This window comes from Drosophila gunungcola (genome assembly GCF_025200985.1).
Source record: "Drosophila gunungcola strain Sukarami chromosome 3L unlocalized genomic scaffold, Dgunungcola_SK_2 000009F, whole genome shotgun sequence".
NCBI lineage: Eukaryota > Metazoa > Arthropoda > Insecta > Diptera > Drosophilidae > Drosophila > Drosophila gunungcola.
In genome coordinates this window covers 2,439,584-2,460,833 of record NW_026453181.1, presented here as the reverse complement: position 1 = coordinate 2,460,833, position 21,250 = coordinate 2,439,584, and the positions used below count along the sequence as shown (strand labels likewise).

Below are 21,250 nucleotides of genomic sequence, written 5' to 3'. Positions count from 1 at the left end.
ATTAATAATTTAATAATAATAAGAATTTTATTAATATTAATTATTAATGATATTCTGAGGTATTTCAAATAATTTCGATTTAGGATTGTGGTGCTTTAAGACACTATTTAAAAGAATTTAAATACATTTAAGTGTGAGTAAAATGTTAAAATTTGAAACATTTTACATCCATGGAAAACCCATATATTTAAAGCATAACAAAATAAATAAATCATAATAAAATCAGTAAGCCTTATTTATTGATGTTAAACCCTCACGATCGACTCACGCAGCCAGGTCCGAGCTGGCTGAGATTCGAGGTTCCAGGTTCGGTCCGAAGGTGCAACATGGTCGTAGAACAAACAAACCAATCCAAAGCCCAACTAAATCGGAGGGGGATAGTGCGGCTGGTCCTGGCCAAAGTGGATATTCAGTTGTTGTGCCGGCTGCTGCCAAAGCTTCCAAGCTAACGTGTCAATTGCCAGAAGGGCTAGAGGCGGCAGGGGGGCTATGGTCGATCCAAAACGAGCAGCGGGATGCGGTGGGGGGGAAGGCTGTGCCAACTATCAAGTCAAATTGGTGGCAAGGCACAGGATAATGTTTTGAGCTGCGGTTGGTGGAAGTTTTGCTGGTTTTGCTGCTATTGCAGCTGTCCCACCGACACCTACTAACCCCCAGTTCACCCTCTCTACCACTCTTTACACTTACGAAATGCTAGAATAAATTTAATAATAAATTCATGCATAATAAGAAAAAAACAGTAAGTGGAACTCAACGCTAAAAAATGTTGGTAAACACATTTTTTGAAATCATTAAGCTGACTAAAAAACCGTTTTTTTTCTGTAAAAATTAATTCTCTTAAATTATGAGATAACAGTTTTATTTTCCCTGCACCTTAATAAAATTAATAAATTTCAATTTAAATATTTTAATTTTAAATTTAATTTAAATTGATTACATTCTCGGTGCTTACTTTCATTTTTAAACGAATCTTGAAAGACAACGGTTTCTGAGAAAAAAGACAGATCTTTTTAATAAATATTTGGAGCTTTTGAATAGTTTCTCTCGGTGTATCAGTTTTCGTTGCTTGCTACTATATTTTTTGTTTTTGCGCTTTTGTTGCAAGTTGTCATTTTTCGTATTTGGTAATTGGTTGCTGCTTTGTCACACCGAGCCACATGCAAAATGGCATTCCTATCACATAGGAGCCACAATCCCACTCTGCACTACTCCTGACACCACACCGCCACCCCGCCACCCACTGACCTCTGACCCCTGGAGCAATAGCCATAGCCACCTTTGTTGTGGTGCTGCTGCCACCAGCTACGTGCTCTTTTCATTTGTTTTTATTATTATTAAACAACTCTTGTTGTTCCCGTTGTCGATTTTGCCGGTTGCCAGTTGTTGGTCGCTGTTTGTTGTTGTGTGCTGTTTGTTGTCTGCTGTTATTTGTTGCGGCAACTCCACCACGTGTCATAAAAGTTTACAGACACCGGCACACACGAACCGATGGGCAAGGATAACCCACGAACACCGACGTGTGATAAGTCCGAGTTCCCAATCCCAATATGTCGCGCTTTTTACGACCACACACGAATCACCGGGCTCTGATCTAAATTAAGTTGATTCAATCAAGATTTGCGTGTGTTTCTGTTTCTGTTTCTGTTTCTGTTTCGATACGGTTTCGGATTCCGTTCCTGTTCCTCTTCCTGATACCGTGGTGGTCAATGGATTTGTTTAATGTCCGATGTCGAATCGAAAAAAGTGGCCATCCGAACAACTCAATATGGCACGTGAATCGATTGCTTTCGGGGGCGTTCGATGGCTGCAATCCTGGTAAGCACTTAATGGTTTTCTGGCCAACGCTTTGATGATCAAAGTGTCACGCGCTGGGTCATATAGAAAATAAAGCTGGGCATGGGCGGAAATCTGGGAAAAATACATTTTAATACCTACCTGTCATGGCATTGTGCTTTCAGACTTTTGCCTTTCGAAGAGACACTCTGAATTAATCGGCTATAGTATTAAATAGTAAATAAAAATCCAAATAAATATATTTGCTTAATTGTGAGCGCTACATTCGATCTCAAACATAAATAAGAGTAATTTTTCAACTTCCATTTTTTTATTTCGAATTAAGAAAAACTATAAAACTGGTGTTAATATTTTTGTTCGTTTTCAGCAAAATTTATAATAATATATCTGATACTGTAAAACATGGCATTGCCCACTACATCTAACAAAATGTTTTTAATAAAAAACTTAAACATAAAATTTATATCGTGAATTCTTAACGTTGGTTAAATACGACTTCCTATTTGGTTCTGCCAATTGAAAACTTCAAATAATAATAATGTATAGAACTATTTTGAAATGTAGTGAAATGTTCACTATTTGTGTATGCCTGTAAAAAATATGATCGAAATAGAAAATTATAAAGTAATTGAGTGTTTGTGTGTTTTTTTTAGACATTTTTTCAAACATAGAAAGTACACAATATTTTATACTTTGAATGTGTAAAACATGAAGAGTTTTACGTGTATTTTATTTGAAAATAAAATACTTCACATTACACATGTTTAGCACAGGTTGAATAGTATACTGTGTGTGTAGAATATTCATGTTCGAATCATAAGTACTGGTTTACGAAGCCTGCTAATACATAAAACAACTCTTGTGAATAGAATGTTTTCGCAAGCCTTATAAAATTAAAGAAGCAAGAATAAAGCGTATTAAATAATTAATATTCTAGCATTCTCAACTCCGTTTTACGTACGTGCATGCATTACTTCCCCATTAATATCGTATTATTCCTGATTTATTCAACTCCCGTGAGCGCTGAAAGTACAATATTCCCGGCCACAATTGAAAACCCATATAAAAATAATCGCTTCGTCTTTTCGATCCCCCTGGCATCCACGTCCTTGCTCTTCAAAAAGGGGTTTATCTGCTGCTGTAACAACACACATATTATATATGTAAAACACCTTATCCCCTTTCACGCCCCCTTTTCGCCGCCAACACTCGTTCTTAATCCGCCAGAGCCGAAAGCTCTTTGAAATATCCACACCGAATTATGTTGTCCAGTGTGTATGGTCATAAATTTTACGAGCGCGATGACCGACGGCGTACCAGAACTTTTCTGTGTGTTTTCGCCATACGGAAAAATCTTAGAAGCGGAATCGCCGGTACGGGAAATAGGAGTACATAAAAACTGACGTAATTTCGAAATTTTATTTCTATAAAATCTGACAGTAATTTCATTTAAATGACAACGTCAGACCGACCACCTCGATGCCAATCCAAGCCAAAGAGTGGAGGATTCTCCCCGAGAAGGAATTGGATTCAGAATCAGAATCGCAGTTGGACAGAAACGTTTATCCCTGTCGGGTATTAAATCTCCTCCCGTCTTTGTCTTGGCGTCCGGACAGCGATTCCGTTCTGTTGTTTGCCTGTTTGGCCCGTACTTTGTTATTAACTCATTTCCGTTATGCCATAAATATGCGAACACGACGGGAACGGGCAATTAAAACAATTGCAAGTTTAAATTTACTGCAGCCTCAGCCGCTCTCAACTGCCCAGGCTTTCCAACTGGGGCTCTGCTGACTCATAAAACCAACAACATGGACATTAAATGGAGGCTCCTTCGACCAGGTCCAGGTGGGAGGGTCATTGGCTGTCCAGCGGCGGCAAAGGGTGCGAGCACTCGTTTCGTAAACTATATTACATTGCACAATCATCAAAGCCAAACGTTTCCGCTCAAAACAACACGGTAGGCCATCCATCAATGAATGCGGAAAAGTGAGAGACCATATTGGCTTTTGTTAGCCACATTACCAATCAGTATGGAAATCTGTTAACAGCTTGTAACAGTATTTATATATTATATTATATATTATATTTTAGCTTATGTTTATCATTATAACTTTTTATATAAGACTTTATTTTTTAATTTTATTAAAATTTAGAAACATCTTGCTTTTTTATTTATCCTTATCTTGTTCATTGTTAATTAACTAATTTATAATTCAACTGTAAAAAGCTTACAACAGTATTTAATATAATAGATGCTTAATCTACAAATATTATATTCATACGTTTGTTTATCATTTGTATATAAGCTTTGTATATAAGACTTATTCTCTTTATTTTTTTAATATCACAGTAATATAATATTTGCGTGGTCTTTTAGATCTCCAATTGATATATTTATGCGTTTTTTATCATTTATTTAAGACTTTCTTTCTTTCATTAATCAATATTTGGGAACATCTATCTTGATATTATTTATACTCATCTCGTTTGATGTTAATTATTTGTGATATCAACCCTTATTTTATAACGCAATATGATAACAAATTGAGTGACACAATTATTTTTGGTTTTCAGGCGTGTACTTTGTCGAGCTCTAGCCTCTATTTTATTAAACCTATCCTTAAACCATGCATGTAAAAGTTGAAGAATAATCAATTTCTAGTGAAATACGATGACCGAAATTGGTTAATAGGAACTGGAGATGTAAATATAATTGTCATAAAAACAGTTTAAAACCGTTATTTACACTTAAAAAGAAACGGTAAAGTGTAAATAATCTTGAGTCTTATTGCCGAATTTTTACAAAATCTATTTACTACTCCTTATCAGGTTCTTCAATCAATTGCACTTAACTGCAGATCTTTGAGATAATGGCAATGGGAAAAATCGACGTCTGGCTCGTTCTGGCCATTATCTTATCCCATTTCCAGTTGGATCACTAACCCCGGCTACTGTATCGGCCAGAGATTCGATTCCCCGGCTAATCCTGTAAACAGTAACTGTAATAAATTCCTCCACCTTAACCAATTCCCACTGTAGCCAGGCCATAAAAGAGGCGAGTAACAATAAAATTGAAATGAGTGAATTGGATGCTGTCTTCGTCCGTCTCTTCCGTCCATTCGCCGTCTCTTTCTCGATGCCTGTTGCCGGCTCTTTCACACATCTCAAATACTTAAAAGGCGACAAGACAAGCCTGACACTAAGAATTGAGATTCCTTGGCTTAATTATCAACGCATAATGTTTTTGGGTGATTTCATCTGCATATTTCCAGCCCAAGGGAGTGGGCCTCGGCGGTGCCAATCTTAACAAAAACGACGGCGACATTGTGTAAACATTGTGAGAGACCTGAAATTTATGTACAATCCCAGTCGAATGGAGAACGAACCGAACTGAATTGAACCGCACCGAACCGAGCCAAAACGGATCGAATCGAAGGCCAAGCAACTGCAACTCCAGATCCAGCCGGACCAGATCTCGGGGCCCGGGTCCCCGGACCTCTTTTGCAGGTGAGAAGTGTCCATCTTAATCGAAGCAATAAATACACTTAATGAATTTCCTGCACTCGAAGCGAGGAAGGCCGCGTTCCGAGCCCAGAGCCTCAGTTTCAGTCACAGTCTGCGTCTGAAATCCACATTCTATTGGTCATACAATGGTCGAGGGCTGTTGGTGTTGGTGCACTTCAAAAAAATATGTTACAAAATATTTCCTTGACCACAAACCGTAGGTTTTGTTTTTAAGTCAGCAAAGTCTGTCGCAGAATTTATCATATAATCATTAATTTTGTTAAAATATGCAAAGGTGATATGACCAAATATAAATAATTGTAGATACTAGAGATTAATATATAATTTATTCATTAAAAAAAGATATTTTTAAAAGATTTATGTCATAAGCCAATGACAAGTAAAGCGAACTTAATTAAAACTAGATAATAAATGTATTTTGTTTAAGCTTTAATCTTCTTCTTATGAAACCAAGATGAAATTATAAACAAAAACCCATTTTTATGATACCTTTGAACCTTTAGGTTGTTGTACCCATTCTAAGGCATGATTTTTGATCCCAGTGTGGCGTTTTTGTTATTGGACATTGCGTGGCATTTTCGCACCCATGGAGAATGACTTTGCATCGCACACAGTCGCAGCTTCAGACGCAGTCTCAAAGCGAACAATTCGCCTGGCGATCGTCGTCGTCGACCAAAGTGTCATTAAAGTCCTTTAATTTATAGCAGAAAATCAAGTAAGAAACATGCAACGACTCGGGCCATTTGGATCTTTGGTCTTTGGCCATGGTCTTCGGCTCTGTGCCCGTCTTAAAGTCAGGGTCTGGATCGGGCCCTGGTCTTATTCCCATTCCCATTCCCATCCCAGATCCATTGGTTAAGAGCCATATCCAGTGCCAGTTCCATCTTGCAACGGTTGTTTGTTACTCAGTGGAAATGGAAATGGCAAAGAATCGAATTTTGCTTTTAGCGCGGCCTGTTTTTTAAGTTTTTACGAGAAACAGCGAGAGAGAGAGAGAGAGAGAGAAAGAGAGAGAGCGCTGGCAAAGTCTTGTCGTTTTCACCCCAACATATGGCTCGAATAAACCAAAACGGGGCGACGGAGACTCAGAGGTATATATCCTAACATCAGGGCCCAGTTCTCATCTAGAAGGTGTCGCCCCGTGTTTGACGTTTTGGTGCGGAAGTCGCCAGTGGCAATGGGACATGTTAATGGCCCTCAAGTTTATAAGTTATACATAAATTAATACGCCCCAGGGTCCGGAGTGGCAATTGGCATTGGCCATTGAGGATCTGGCCAGGGCGTAACGGGTTCGCTCCGCAAGGCGATCCCAAGTCATTAAGACCACGCTGCCAGCTGTTGCCTCAATTGTCCCTACTCAAAACAGTTTATGGCTTCTGGACAACCGGCGATCGATTGGGTAAAAGTGAACTCGTAGACGAGTTTACCCCTTCCACCTTTCTCTCACCGAGGATATCATAAGCCGAACATTACCTAACCCAATCCTATGGCATCTATACCTATCGATCTTGGGGTCAGGCCTCTTAAAATCTGTTGGTTTCGTTAATGGTTTTTTGATGAACGATCCCTATCTTAATGAGATCCTTTACAGCAGGATTATAACGTTTTCCAACGAAGCTTTAATTGGTTGAAGGAATCCGTAAACGTATCAGTTTAACAGATGTTAAAGGTAATAAAGGGTGTGAATTCTTCGAAAGCATTTCATTTATTTTGGAGAAATGTTTGTATCAGATTTTCAACAAGACTTTTAATTAATGATGATCCTTAAAAGATCTTCTGAGTAAATGCTTAAACATTTTAATAACTCTTTTTTTTGTCACTTAAAGAGTTTAAAGTCATGAAACCAAAGTATATTTAAACATAACATAATAACTAAAATAAAAATAACAATTAAACTTTGCCAACTTATAGCAGCTAGTATTGCATATAAATAAATATATATGTGGCTCAGCAAACAAAAGTTAAGAAAGAGAGGGTTGTCAGGAGCTACACATTTGTAACACTTATATTATATTTTTTTTTAATTTGTGGTGACAAACAATTATTTCTCAAGAACTATTTATAATCTTTAATCTATGAAGACAACTGCAATCTCTTAAATTTCAATTGCCTTTCTTCCCACGAGCTATAATACCGAACCGCCTTATTTAAACAAAGTCCCCAAATAAATTCCCCCATGTAAGTGATATACCCAAACCCCTTTTCGTGGTTTTCTGCCCATTAGCTGACTTATTATAAACACATTTTTTCGATCTCTTAAGCATTTGATTTGTCTCAAATGTACAAATATAAACAGAGCAACTAGTCCAACGCATTTCCCACCATAAATTCAGAGGGAACTACTCAACGCTTGATTTCCCCCCAGAGCAACTTGGTCCCCCAAAAAAAAACAAACAAATAGAAAAAATAAACAAATTGAATGCCTGCCTCACTGAACAAATTTGTGACCTCTGCAAATGATTTCGCTTAAAAAACGGGAAGGGAAATGAAATCCGAGAGGAATTCCCCACGATGATGGCTGACAGCTGTTCGAAAAGGTGGGTGGAATTCGGGCGGGAGCCCCAAAACATGGCTTGTTAAATTCTAATTATTGTAATTAATTATCCGAGAGTCAGGGCCGGGCAAACAATGGCCAGTCAATAATAATAATGATATTAATTGATTGAATTATGGAGCGTGCACCGAGTTGCGCAAAATCACCGCCAGGGGGCGATACACACACACAGGCAGACCGACATACCGACATACCGACAGACAGACAGTCATGGAAAACAATTTGTGGCCAACTTTGGTCGAGGCAACTTTTCAACGCTCGCCTGGGAATATTTATGAATGCCACACAAAACCAGAGACGAGGGGCCAAAGGCAAGACTCTACGCTTTGGACATTTATCCCAAAAAAAGAGTAAAACACAAACGTGCGACGCCCAAAAATAGACATTGAAAACATGCTACATTCGAAGGTGGATATGGATGTGGATGGGTACGGGTACGGGTGGAGGATAGAGGATGGAGGATGCAGGGGGAATCCAGATATTATTGAATGGGTCCCTCTCGGAGGAGCTGATGTTAGCGTTGTATTTTCCCCCACCACTCGAGTGTTTCGTAAGCGCTTGCTTATTTTTGGCATATGAAAAGGAAAAGTGTAGACAAGGCGACGTTTTTATGGTAAATGATTTATGCCACCAGCGGGCGCAGCGTCAAGGTAATTGAGTGGGAAACGCTGCCCGGACTTTTCCATTCCCCTCCCGATATGGTGTCCGATTTACAGGAGGCAGCCATGTTGTTAGCTGCTTCAAAGACATCGCGAACGACTCGCAGCAAGTGTAATTAATGCTGTGAATTTTGCATATTAAAAGACCAACTTCTGCCATCATTCAGCCGCCAAGCGCAACGAGGCGAATGTTTATTTTATCCTCTATATGGGGGGTACGATCACTACGGGGAAGTACTTGCATCCTAAAGGCTATAAAAGACTTATAACATAAATTTGAAATTATTATAGTCACAGCATTGCTTAAAGACAAATTGGAAATATCAACTTGAAAAAATGTGGGAAAATAAATACAATAAAATAATCTTCAAGAACTATTAACAGAATAATATTTAACAAAAGCTCAAATTAATTAATAAATACCTAAAAATTGAGTGTTTGGTAATCAAGTTGGAAATAACTTTCCTATGATCTTACCTATATCCTAAATTATTGTTACAAGCTGTTTATTATATGGAGTATTATAGAGAATTTTTTAAATTTTTCGTTCCCTAAATCTTGATTTGCTCGCATCAAAGGAAACCTATGCTAGCCATAAAAAAATAAATTCTGTAATAAAAGCTTTGAATAAAAATAATCTGGACCAGAAACCCGGAAGGAAGCTGATCTCATATAGGCGTTTAGAGCGGGGATTTTAATACCTATTGCTATATCCGAAAGCACTTAAGCACGCTCTTAACCCGACACCTGAAACTAGTTCGCACATATCTGTCACATGATTTACAGCATCGTAAACAAGTCAGGGCAGACTCAAAGCACCAGCAATCTAGGGATCCCCCTCCTGGCGCCCTATATAGAGAGTATAGCCAGGTCGGCCGGCATCGGCCATAGATTTCACCCATCGTGTATTTGTTTTATATGGCCGCAACTGCAGCTGATCCTCATAAAAAGCCGCGACACCAAATCCTCGTGGCGTGGCAAACGAGCCGTGGACTCCACTTCTCGCCGGTCCACGTTGCATGCAACCCAGAAACACACACTCCAGTGCTGCTGATCTGGCCTTTTTTGGCTAGACCACTCCATACCATAAATAACATATTTACTAATTATCAAATCGTGTACCAAATAATAGGATTGCTAAAACAACAGATAGCACTATCGATGGTCGAACCATTTAGCAAACATCGGTGGATTGGACTCACCATCCGTACTGTAGCTCCATAAAAATATTTTTTGTTATGATATATGTATAGCATATTGGGAGTATATTGCGGTATATTTCTGGTAGAATTTTCAACATTCAGGTCACAATGCCTTTAGAATAAGTTCGAGAAGGAAGCGTTATATGACAACTCCATTTTAAAGTTGATGTAAGCATAAATTTGCGGTAATTTGATTTGTTAATCAGCGTCAAATAGAATAAATTAATGATTTTGATTTGTTTTTATTGATATTTCGTTCTTTTTTTCCGAACAATTTTCGATACTATCGATAACCAAAACTATTTAAAGTGCACACCTTCGAGGTTATACAAACCCTACCACGGATATTTAAATATTTGCTATAAAATTAAAGTTTTTGTTATAGTTTCGGAATGTTTTAAAATTGATTTTAAACGTTTATCTGTTATTTAAGTAAAATAACAAAATCTCTTTACATGCTTGAGATTATTTTTATTTAATGGTTTATTAATTATTGAGATTCTTTGTTTACATTAACCCAAGACCAAGTATATGTCTTTTTTTTTGTTAAATAAAAACAAGGTACCTATAATACATCCTTTGTCCAAATATGCAGTTAGAAATTGGAAGGTTTGTTTTCTAGGATTTCAACCGAAGAAGGAAACTAATTTGGAACGCCCAGGGTAAGTTATAGCTAAATTATAAAGAAGTATCGTCTGTTACAAAATAATTGTTTCAAAAATATTTTAAGCAAGTTTGAAAGTTCGTTTAGATAAGACTTAAGAGAGCATAATTAAATGAATTTTCTTTAAACCACTTATTAAAAAATGTCACACGGTTTGCATTCACCTCATAAAAGTATCCTGATTATGGAACAGATTTCCAGCACCACTAACCACACAGATACGACTGAAAACGACAAACGTGTCGAGTAAGTCGCTGGCTCCAAAAGGGGAGTGTCGCTGGAGGGGAAAAGCGGGAAAATGCGGGTAAAATGGGTGACTAGGGGGGAGGAGGAGGGGCGCACAGACAGCCCAAAGACGAAAATTTATTACGGAAACTTCATTGACAATTGTCACTGCAAGCTGACGTCGCTGGCTCTGCCTCAGTTGGTAACTAAGTGCGTTGCGGTGTCGGGGATTTGGATTTGTTGTATTTGTATATGGCCGTATATCGCATCTTAAAATAAGCAGCAACATGTGCGAGCGGGTCCAATACTTGTCCATAACAGACGCTGCGGCTGTGGCAGCTTATGGAAATCATATGGCAAAATGTCAACAAAAAACAAATACCATAACCGACAAGAAAAATACACGACGGGCGTATATGGCGTGGATTTTGTCAAAGGAATTCGCGCTTAGCATTTCGAGATTTCTATTTTGGAGGGGGCGTGGCAGCTGCCAAATCGCGTGAATTATATGGCGATTAGTCGTATATTAGTAAATGCAATTACAAATCGTACTGCTTTATGATCTTAAGATTGTGACAAATGTACGACAATGTGATAGACGACGTAGATAAATGTTTACAACGCTTTGAAGAGATTTATTTTGATATATCTTCAATTGTTTCAGAATGTTTATTGATTAATTTAAAATCGGTAATATAAGAAAAAGTAAAATGTAAGTAGAGAAGATTTCCAATTCTTCTCATAACAATGTTTAGATCTAAAAATTAAAGATTTTATTTTAAATTATATTTATATCGATTCCATTCGATTTATTTCTTATAACAAACCTTGCTCATATTGTAATATTTTATATGGGGATTATTTTTTTTTTTTTAGTTTTAAGGACAATTAAACATTAATTTAAATAGTCTTTATCATTATTAAAATCCTTGATATTCAATTCCAAAACTTTGTAGAATAAACACTTGATTATTATCCAACCAACTTGACAATATCCAAGTGATCGTATTACTAAATTGTTGAACATTTTGAGTTTATTTAAGCCCAATGATTTTCTTTGGGTCCATCTGCTACCACTAAACATTCCCCTAATCCCTTCGGCTAGAAGATCTTTCTCTATCCTCCTCGGCTCGTTTAAGTGAATGTGTTTATAATACCGAACGAATAATCATCCGAGTTCTTTCTCTCGCGATGCCATCATTGGAAGGCGTCATGCGATATTAAGTGAAGCACTTTGTCAACTCTCGACGAGCGGGAAAATCCGGGGAGCATCCGGGGGGGAATACCCTTGATGTCCTCCGTGGCGGAGCACCGGATGTTGTTCGGTAATTATTTAGTGCCCGCTGCTGCCTTGGCATTGGTGTTTGATGTGTTTGCGTTGGCTTTGCTTTTCTTGATATATTTAACAACAAATTGCTGAAGCGCGTCCAGCAAGAACAACAGCGGCAGCAACGACAACAAACAATGCGACAACATGAGAACAACAAACAAACAAAGACATCATCAATAAAAAGCATCGGACGACGAGCGAACACAAACACAAGTCGAAGTTTTGGGCCTCCCGCCTCATAACTCCCCCTTCTCGGGACCCACAACTTCCACTTCCCATTGAGGGAAAGACATTAACTTTCAATTGGAGAGCGAGATGGGGAATGTTGATGGGATTATAAGTGATTTTCATCAAAAATGCAGCGCACGACAAGAACAGATATGGCATCTACGTAGGAATATCTGGCTGCACTGCGAACATATTATACCAAGTCAGAAACTACTTTATAAAGTATTAAATTTAATACACAAGGAATCTTAAAATCTACAGCAAGAGTTTTTTATGGATTAAAAAATAATTTTATTTGTTTTTATTGATCTTTAAGTTAAATCTTTGATTATAGAAACCCAATGTGTTTCAAAAAGTTTCAATGCGTACTTTTAAAATCCAAGACACCATTTGCAAAATCTTTACTACAATAAGTCTTTGCCTTTATGTTATAGTAATAGATTCCATAAATATCAAAACAAAAGTTTGTTTTGATCATATGTTAAATTAATAATTTAAAAAATTCCAAAAAAGTAAATGTGTTAAAAATGATTAAGTAAATGTGTAAATGTGAGAATGTGTTACTGACAAAAATCTCAATAACAATAGGCCAAGTCAAAATACCAAATATATTTTAAAGAACAATTTAATCCGGTTTTCTCAATGACACCATCATATATCTCTAAGTTCCTTTTTGACTTCAAACGACATATTTCCCTCAGTGTGCTTAAGGGATAGGGATAAGGCCTTGTTAAAAGTTGCCGAAGACAAGCGACGTGATAACTCATAGCGAGACATCAATCGATTCGTCACCGTCGCGGGCAATCAGCCAGCAGAACTAACCCAACCTCCACTTCAACTTCAGCTTGGAGCCGACTTGAGTCGGACAGTCGGACTTCGCGGTTCAAGTTTCAGTGCCCGGTGGCCGCCCTCGGGGCCCTCTTAAGATATTATTCATAATTCCATAAATTTAAAGGCCCCAAGGAGCTGGTAGCCTGAAATCTCGTTGGGGCCACGCGCCTGCGCGTTTGTCATATGCAAAAAGGGAGGGACGGGGGAACCCTCTTCATACGACTGCTCCGCTACATTAAGCCTAATGAACGTCCTTAGCTGTATTGGTGGAAGGTTCTGCAGAGAGAAAAATATTCCTTGGGTTTGTCATGAGTTTGGTTTGTTCTTTATTTCAGAAGAGCTTTAGTGTGCCGCAAACCAAATGAACTTAAAACGCATATGTTATAACATACTTTAAAAATATTTTTGATTTCTGAAGGTCCTTTAAGATTATTGCTTTTCGATTAGTTGTCAATATTCGGTAGCAAACTTTTGAATTAGGTACAAGTTTAAATGTATGTAATTAAGATCTTATCTTAAATATCTATATATTTATTTCCTTTTCCTGTGGAAATCCATTTTCAATCGCATTCTAAATTATTTCTTCTCACTGCATCCTCAAATCACAGTGTCTGTGTCACTTGTCGGTTTAAAGAAGTCCACTTCCCAGTCCCCTGGAATGACCAAAAGTCGGCGTGATTACCGTGAAAGGGAGGCCACTCGCCGCTCGGACGGCATTAGCGCAGAAATATTTAATTAATGGTAATTTATGTGCACGTAAATTGTGCAAAGTGCGACCGGAGTTTCAGTCGAAGGCAGCTGCAATAAAAGCAACACCAATCGCAACAGCAACAGCGGCAGCGGCAGCAGGATGATATGAGGAAGTGCCCGGTTCCAGTACCCAGTATATTAGTATTTCAGCACCCCCCGCCGATTCTAGTTAACATCGGGAGTTGCAAAGGTTAATAGGGTTTTCTTTCTGGCCGGCGGTGACGGTAATGCAATTGCAATGGGTTAACTGTCATTGAGCGTGGCAGTAGCCGGTTAAGAGGTCTGAATAATCAAGGTTGGTGGACGATCTGGAGAGTTGCGGATAAAGTCTGGCCAAATCCGATCCATCCGTCTGAGCACTGGATGTTAAAAATTAAAAAAAAAAACATGTATTTAAAGAGTTTGTTACAAAAAATTTTACGGCGAGGCTTAAACTTTAACTTTGGGGTTTTATTAAGGTAGTATTAGTGTCTGTTTAGGGAAAACATGGTATTTGTTCTCTTTTGTGTTTATATTAATTTGCTGAGTTGATCTAGCCATGTCCGTTCATCTATCTTTTTGTCATTCTGTCCTTCCGTATGAACGCCGAGTACTTGGAAACTATAACAACGTCAATATCATTCGACTTATATACAAGTCTTCCACATCGATTTATCACTGAAATGTTATAAGCATTAATGTAATTTTTTTTTAAACGCAACTATTTTTAAAAGCATATTTATTATTTTGATATTGGTTAGTTTAAAGACGGGTATCTAAAATTCGGGGCAGCTAACTACCAATACAAGTTGTAATAATGATTAAATAATAAAGCAATTTTTAGTTTTTGTTTTTATCAATATAACGAAAGTAATCTTCTTAAAATAACGTAAATTAGTAATTTGTCCGAAACCTTAAACTGTTGAAAGTCTGTAATGACAGAGCCCAACCGAAGTTCCGGCCAAAAGCAATAAAGTCAGTGACACCAAGGAATGCAATAGGATGTCAACGGTAGCCGGCAGAATATTGGCCCGACTGCAGTCGACTGGTATGCAAATTTCGCCACCATCGCTACCTCAGTTGGATGTTAAAACCATCTAGCAGCCGACATCGGCGCACTAAAAACTAATAAGATGTTGTATCGTCATGTATCTTCCGCAGTGCTATCCGTATCTGTATCTGTAACTGCAAACCGAACCGAGGAACTGAACCTCGGGCATCTGCGGCCATCCGCTGATGGCTTCTCATTTTCATTTTATTTCACCTTGTCACGTGCTGTGTTTGTATGTGAGTTTGCAGCGGTGGCAATTTCCCGCATTTCAGCAGAAAATATCTAACTACCTACGCGCTCTCCGATTCTGATTGTGATTTCGATTCCGATTCTGATTCCGACTGTGACTGTGACTGCGACTATGGCCAAATCATGACCAGGGGCGTCGGGAAATCGGCCCCCTCAAGAATGTTGTATAACTTTATCGGCCCAGGCGGCAGATCCAGCTTTCGGAGAATGTGAACATCACGCGGAGAAAAAAAGCAATACAATTTAATTACAAGCGACTCTTGGCAACTCACAGCCTATAAGCTATTTATAGCTATTTAGCTCTCTAGTTTTTTGTTTTTATTTTTTTTTATAATTAATGTTTACTGTTAACAACTATACATCATTATAAAAATTGCTGGAACATTGGTTTAGAAAATGTAGAAAAAAATGTTCTAAATCGTATCTCTGCATGAAAGTTTTTGTTGGATTGCTCAAATCGTCTTATTAAAAATATTTAAACTTAATAGTTAACATATAAAATAAGCATTTCTTAATAAGACAAACTTCAAAAATAAAGTCAAAATTGTTACACTTAATTTACGAAATTGTATTTGTGGTTTGAATTAAGATATAAAATTGCTTTAAAATCCTCAACAATATCACAGCATGAATTTAATATTTATCATATTTCACGAATTGAAATACAATTGGGTGCCACAGATATCACTAGAGTTTTAGATCAAATTGACCACTTTCGAAAGCAATCCACGTTATAAAGTTTAAAATTGATTGTCGTTTCAAAACACTAGCTCCGCCAAAAAAAAAACAATATATTATAAAATAGTTGTTCTTTAGATCAAACAAATAAATTTGACTCTTAAATTAGGAAATATTGGACATTTTCTAAAGATATTTGAAATAAATCATATTTTTTCATGTGCACTGTATTGTACCCGTTGAAGTTTTCCGACTACGCACCTGGCCACAAATAGTAGTGGCTGTATCTTTTTGCGTGTGTTTTATTTTCCTTTTCGTTGGGGGGAAGCTGTTGGAGCTTTTTTCATTAAACGGTAATTTCACACCGCCGGACAACACACACACACACCGAGAAAAGGACGGCGGATGAAGAAAAAAGGGGGGCCAAGAAGAGGGGCTCATTGTACGCGGCTAGAATTTTTCGGACATTTATCGCCTGGCTGTCGTCGCCGGTCGAATCTCTCTATCGCTGCCCAATTACAAGCAAGTTAAATTCAAGTACGGTGCATTGATTAGTTGCCATGCCGAAAGGAGGGCCAGAAAGAGAGGGGCGACGCCAGGCGGAAGCGAGACGGGGATGCAGAGAGATTAAAATGTAATCTTTAGCGCCGCAGTCATATGAAACGTGTTCGATTAGGCTTACGGCCTCAGTGAGGTTTTCTTATTCCACACTGATCCAAAAAAAGTATGCAATAAAATGGAACATCTAAGATGCAGTCATCAACAAAATTAATTACTGAACAAAAATAAGAATCTGCGGATTGTTTACGTCTTATTACCTAAAGCATAACGTTATCAAAAATTTCAAAAAAACAAAGTCAATGGATCAAGGTACATAAATCTTGAACTCAGAACACTGTGTACAAATAAATAAGTTTGATTAAAGTAAAGTCCATAAGTAATTTAAATAATATTATATTATACATTTTTTAAAAACTCATTTTAATATATGTTTTTTAATGCAAGCTAATTATTTGACATTTCTTTAAAAAATACAAAGCAGTTAGCTTAAAAATGTGCTTATTAAAAGGCTTATCCTTTATTTTTGATTTGTTAAGTTAACTTTTTTTTTTGCTGTTTGGACTAGGTTGGGTTGGGTTTCCATGTCGCTTTAAGTTGGTTTCCGCGGACCTGGCCAACTGCTGTGCCGCATGTAGGTGGCCCCGGGAAGTGGGAAGTGGGTTTTGGCCAAAAGACCCCCTCTGACCACCGGTAAGTGCTGAAATGTGTCCTACCTACGCGAGCGAATGGAATGGGCAGAAATCAAATTTGTTAAAGGATTTATAGTTTGCAGCAGAAGATTGCAAGTAAAGGTTGCTCCTTTCATTTCAGACTTTATTAGCCATAAGTATTCATTTAAGGAGTCCATTTTGTATTTGCATTAAATTTAATTTATTATAATTAACATCCCAGTGCGGTATGTTTTCATATATATTTGTAGCGCCACTCCCTTTGAGTGGGAGATAAAACTTATTTAAACAGGCATAGACTTACAACTATTACTTACTACAAACATTTTTCTTACACAAGATTATTTATTAAGTATTGGCTTTTAAATAATTATTAGGAATAAGAGTGTTACAACTTTGCACTAATGTTAAATTAAGAGCCAAATCTTTACTAATTCATATGCATTATTTTATATTATGCAAGTATAAATTGTAAACTTAATAATTTTTTTTTTTAATTTCAATTATTTGCATGTTGCAAATTTATGTGATTATTCATAAATTTGTAGCTCTATGATATTTGACATACGCTCAAGTATTTAAGAAACACCCAAAATGGAAATTTTAATTGATTCAATCACACATGCAGTTTGCATGGCAAATCAACGAAGTATCCGTTTATAATAACATATAATCAGTTGCAGGAAACTCTGTCTCATGCTCAACTATCTCAGAAACTCTGTTTTCAAAGGGAATGCTTGAGTTTGTCAAGGCTTAAGTCCTGAGTGTTACTTTTGAATTCCCCTCAAATCAATCTCTGGCGAGACCGACTCATTGTTCGGGACTTATCCACACTTGACCAGATTCCGGTCATCCATCCTACAAACTCTGATCCACTCGGCAGCAAATGAGCAATTTACTGGGATTCACCGGGCGGACTTAATTACAATGAGGGGCGGGGCGAAATGTAATGCATCCAGGGGACCGTCATGGTTGTTTAATAACCTTAAACAGATTTCCTGCTGTCTTAGTAATGCTTTTCACTTGTTTACATTGCAGCTTAAAGGATTCGACCTCCATTCACTCTCCACCGCAATCGCCATCGAAATCCACACACAAACATTTCAACCCACCTGACCATGGCTTTATTCAATTTTGCAATTTTGCGTAAATGTAATTAAAATATCCCTTTGCCCCTTTGCAAAGGCGCCGAAATCTCCACCTGCGTGTGTGTGTGTGTGTGACTGACTGTGGGCGACTGTGGGGGTTGGGTGGTTTCGGGGTGGCTTGGGTTGTGTTTGGGCACTTTTTGACTGCACTCCGGTCAGTTGTGGGGTGCAAAGTGTTAGACTTTCTCTGGCATTAGCCAACCGCATGCAGCACTTGTTGTTAAGTACATCTCACAGACAGTTGCGCACACAATATAAGTGGGCTTTGAAAAAATAAAAAAAATAAATAAATAAATAAATAAAATAAAAAAAGGAGGCGCCAACACTTTTTTGTAGTTTGACCTTTAGACAACATTTTTTTTTGGTCAAAACAAAAAATGATTTCTGTAGTTTATAGTCAACGGGTTTTTGCAATAGGGTGTTTCAAATATTTGATGGTCTTTTTAAAAATTTGCCTAAAATTAAAATCGTTAAAATGTTTGTAGTTGTAGTTTGGCTTAAAAGGATATTTATTAAATTAAGATACATATTATTAAAAAAAAAAAACTCTCTTAAAAGAAATAGCTTCTGTGAGTAACAAAATATGCTTTGAAAAAAGGATAAGGAATTCCAAAAGATCTAAGATCAATATATAAAGATAACAATTTGAAGATAGCCCTTTGCAAAACAATTATGTTGACCGCCCCTGAACACTTGGAAAAAAGAGGGGGCACTGGGGAATGCAGACAGTCGCATTGCACGCTCCTTTGAATATTGTGCAATGGGAGAAGGCCGGCACAAAGGAACTGGGACTTGGTAGTCGTCCTCTTTTGGAGAGGGTTAACGTGGTCCTGTTTGTTTATTTGTTCATTTGTTTGCCTCGCATCTCGCTTGCTCTCCGGTGACCTATGGCCCCGCGCTCCGCCGGTGCAAGTGCAACAACCAAGGCGCCCACAAGCCCCGCTTACTGTCAAAAACAACGCAGCAACGCATCCCCGGCCAGCAACCAGCAACAAACAAACAAACAAACGGCAAACAACAAACTCGCAGAAGCCGAACTGTGCGGGTGCACAGTGGATTGGGCAGGTCAACAAACGATTTGGTTGAGGGAAAATTAACCGACGTTGCTTTGCTTCATTTAAATGTTTATTCTATGATTTGTATGTCGATCAAAAGACAACTAATTGCGAGAGTTTTTACAGATAAATAGACCTCCCAATTCGGTCACGCACTACTGAAGTGCTAAGATCAAATAAAATTAACATTAGCGTTTCAAAGTAAAAAAAATTGGAAATTGAAAAAGTAAAAAAATTAAAGACTTTTGTGCTCATTGATTATTTATAAATTATTAATAGGATAAAAAATAATAATAAAAAAAAGGAAGCAAACTTCGGCAAGCCGACGTTTATATACCCTTGAAGCTGTTGGGTGTATGTCTAAAAAAATTGTTGCTATGATGATTTTTAGCAATATTATTCGATTCGATCGTTTCTATGGCAGCGTGTCGTATAGATTTTCCGATTTAATTAAAATATAAACGTAGTTCTAAATTATTAAATTTTTTACTATCTACAAAAGAAGAAAAAAAAACAATTGAATATTAAAAATGAAAGAATTTTTTTCATTTATTTTGTTTAATATTCCGTTTGCCCGATATAGTCATCCGATTTTAATCAAATTTAAACCGTAATTCTTAAATAAAAAACCATTACTATACATGGAAAAACTAACATAAAATTTAAAGTTAAAACCTTTTTTTTTTGTTCCGATTTTTTTTATGGCAGCTATATAATTTAATCGTCCGATCCGGCTCGTTTCAACTTCTATTTAACCGAAAATAGCAAGACAGCTTTAGTAATAGACGTATGCATATAGCTGTGTGACTAGTTTGCGTAGAAACTGACGGATATATTTTTAGACGGACGGACAGACGGTCAGGTTCAATACCCTTGCAAATGGTATTATAATTTCAGTCAGACTCAATAAATTAAATATATATTCTTGATCAGCATTACTAAGAGAGTCGTTCCATGTCGGTCTGACCGGCTGTTCCTTAATATGTTGATTTTAAAGTTTGAAATAAAATAGTGCTCGGCCGACTCGATTATTAAGTCAAGCACTGGAAGTTGGCCTAATTATTTTAATAAATAAAACGTTTTTTATTTTTCAGAGCATAAATAATTTTGTGGTCCGTTATTTTGTTTGGTTTACTGTAAAAAAATTGAAATAATACTTCTGGCAAGCGTTTGCGTAATTAGGGAACATACATTTTAGACCCACTGTATTCCGCACGAAAAAGATTTTGCAGCAAACGCAGCAGAGGCCGAAGCTGCAGCTTCTTGACAATGATAACAATGCGGCGAGGTCCCTTCCAGAGTTGTGACACGAACTGAATGGACTGACTGGGCTGACGGACAGGCAGGACTTTCAGGACTTGGATGCAGCGCAGCGCTTTAGTGTGTAATTTAATTGAACGGACATAACGAGACGCACACGGACATTTGCGAACATATAGGCAGTGGGGTCGCGCTTGAGTCGAGGAGTCGGGTCGAGTCGAGTTGAGTCGAGTTGAGTTGAGTTGAGTTCGTGTGGGGGACTAAAGAGGACTCTTTGCTTAATTGAAAGCAATTAAGTGGAAAATTGAAAACTTTGGCAGCCATAACGTTGACGTCTGACCGCCACTGACACACCGCATACCCCTTCGAACCGCACTGCATTTCGCCCGCCCTGTTACTTAAATACACATAGGGAAAAAATTTTAACTTAATTAACTAAATTAATAATTAATAATAATGCTTAGAAAAAAAACTGAGAGTATATGTTAAGTTAAAAGTTACTTGGGATATGTTTATCCTGGTTTTTTTGCATAATAACTGGAAGTCTGTCTATATACCTTATTTATTTCTTTATTTACTTTTTAATGGAAAAATAGATTCAAGTGTAATATTTTACTTAAGTGAAATTAAGTAATCAAATTCAAGTCTTCAGAAATTTCTGACTAATTAGAGTCCTCAATCATTCATTCAAAGAAATTGCATAGTAAAGGACCAAGGGCATAAAGCTTTAATCAAAATGAAATCGAATCAAGAAAGTTACTCGAATTTTAAAAACCGGAACCGGAAACCAATGCGAATTCGAGTGAATTGTTTCAAAGTGCAGTCTGATTTGGTAAAAC

General features: G+C 37.4%; 1 long non-coding RNA gene across 1 annotated transcript; it reads right to left on the bottom strand.

The window, feature by feature from the left end:
- Positions 1-1,218: 1,218 nt before the first annotated feature.
- On the bottom strand, positions 1,219-3,221 carry LOC128259765 (uncharacterized). The gene is made up of 3 exons (XR_008268084.1): positions 2,756-3,221; positions 1,936-1,995; positions 1,219-1,868 (listed from the first exon to the last, which is right to left on the bottom strand). It is a non-coding gene; the product is annotated as an uncharacterized LOC128259765 (long non-coding RNA).
- Positions 3,222-21,250: the final 18,029 nt, after the last annotated feature.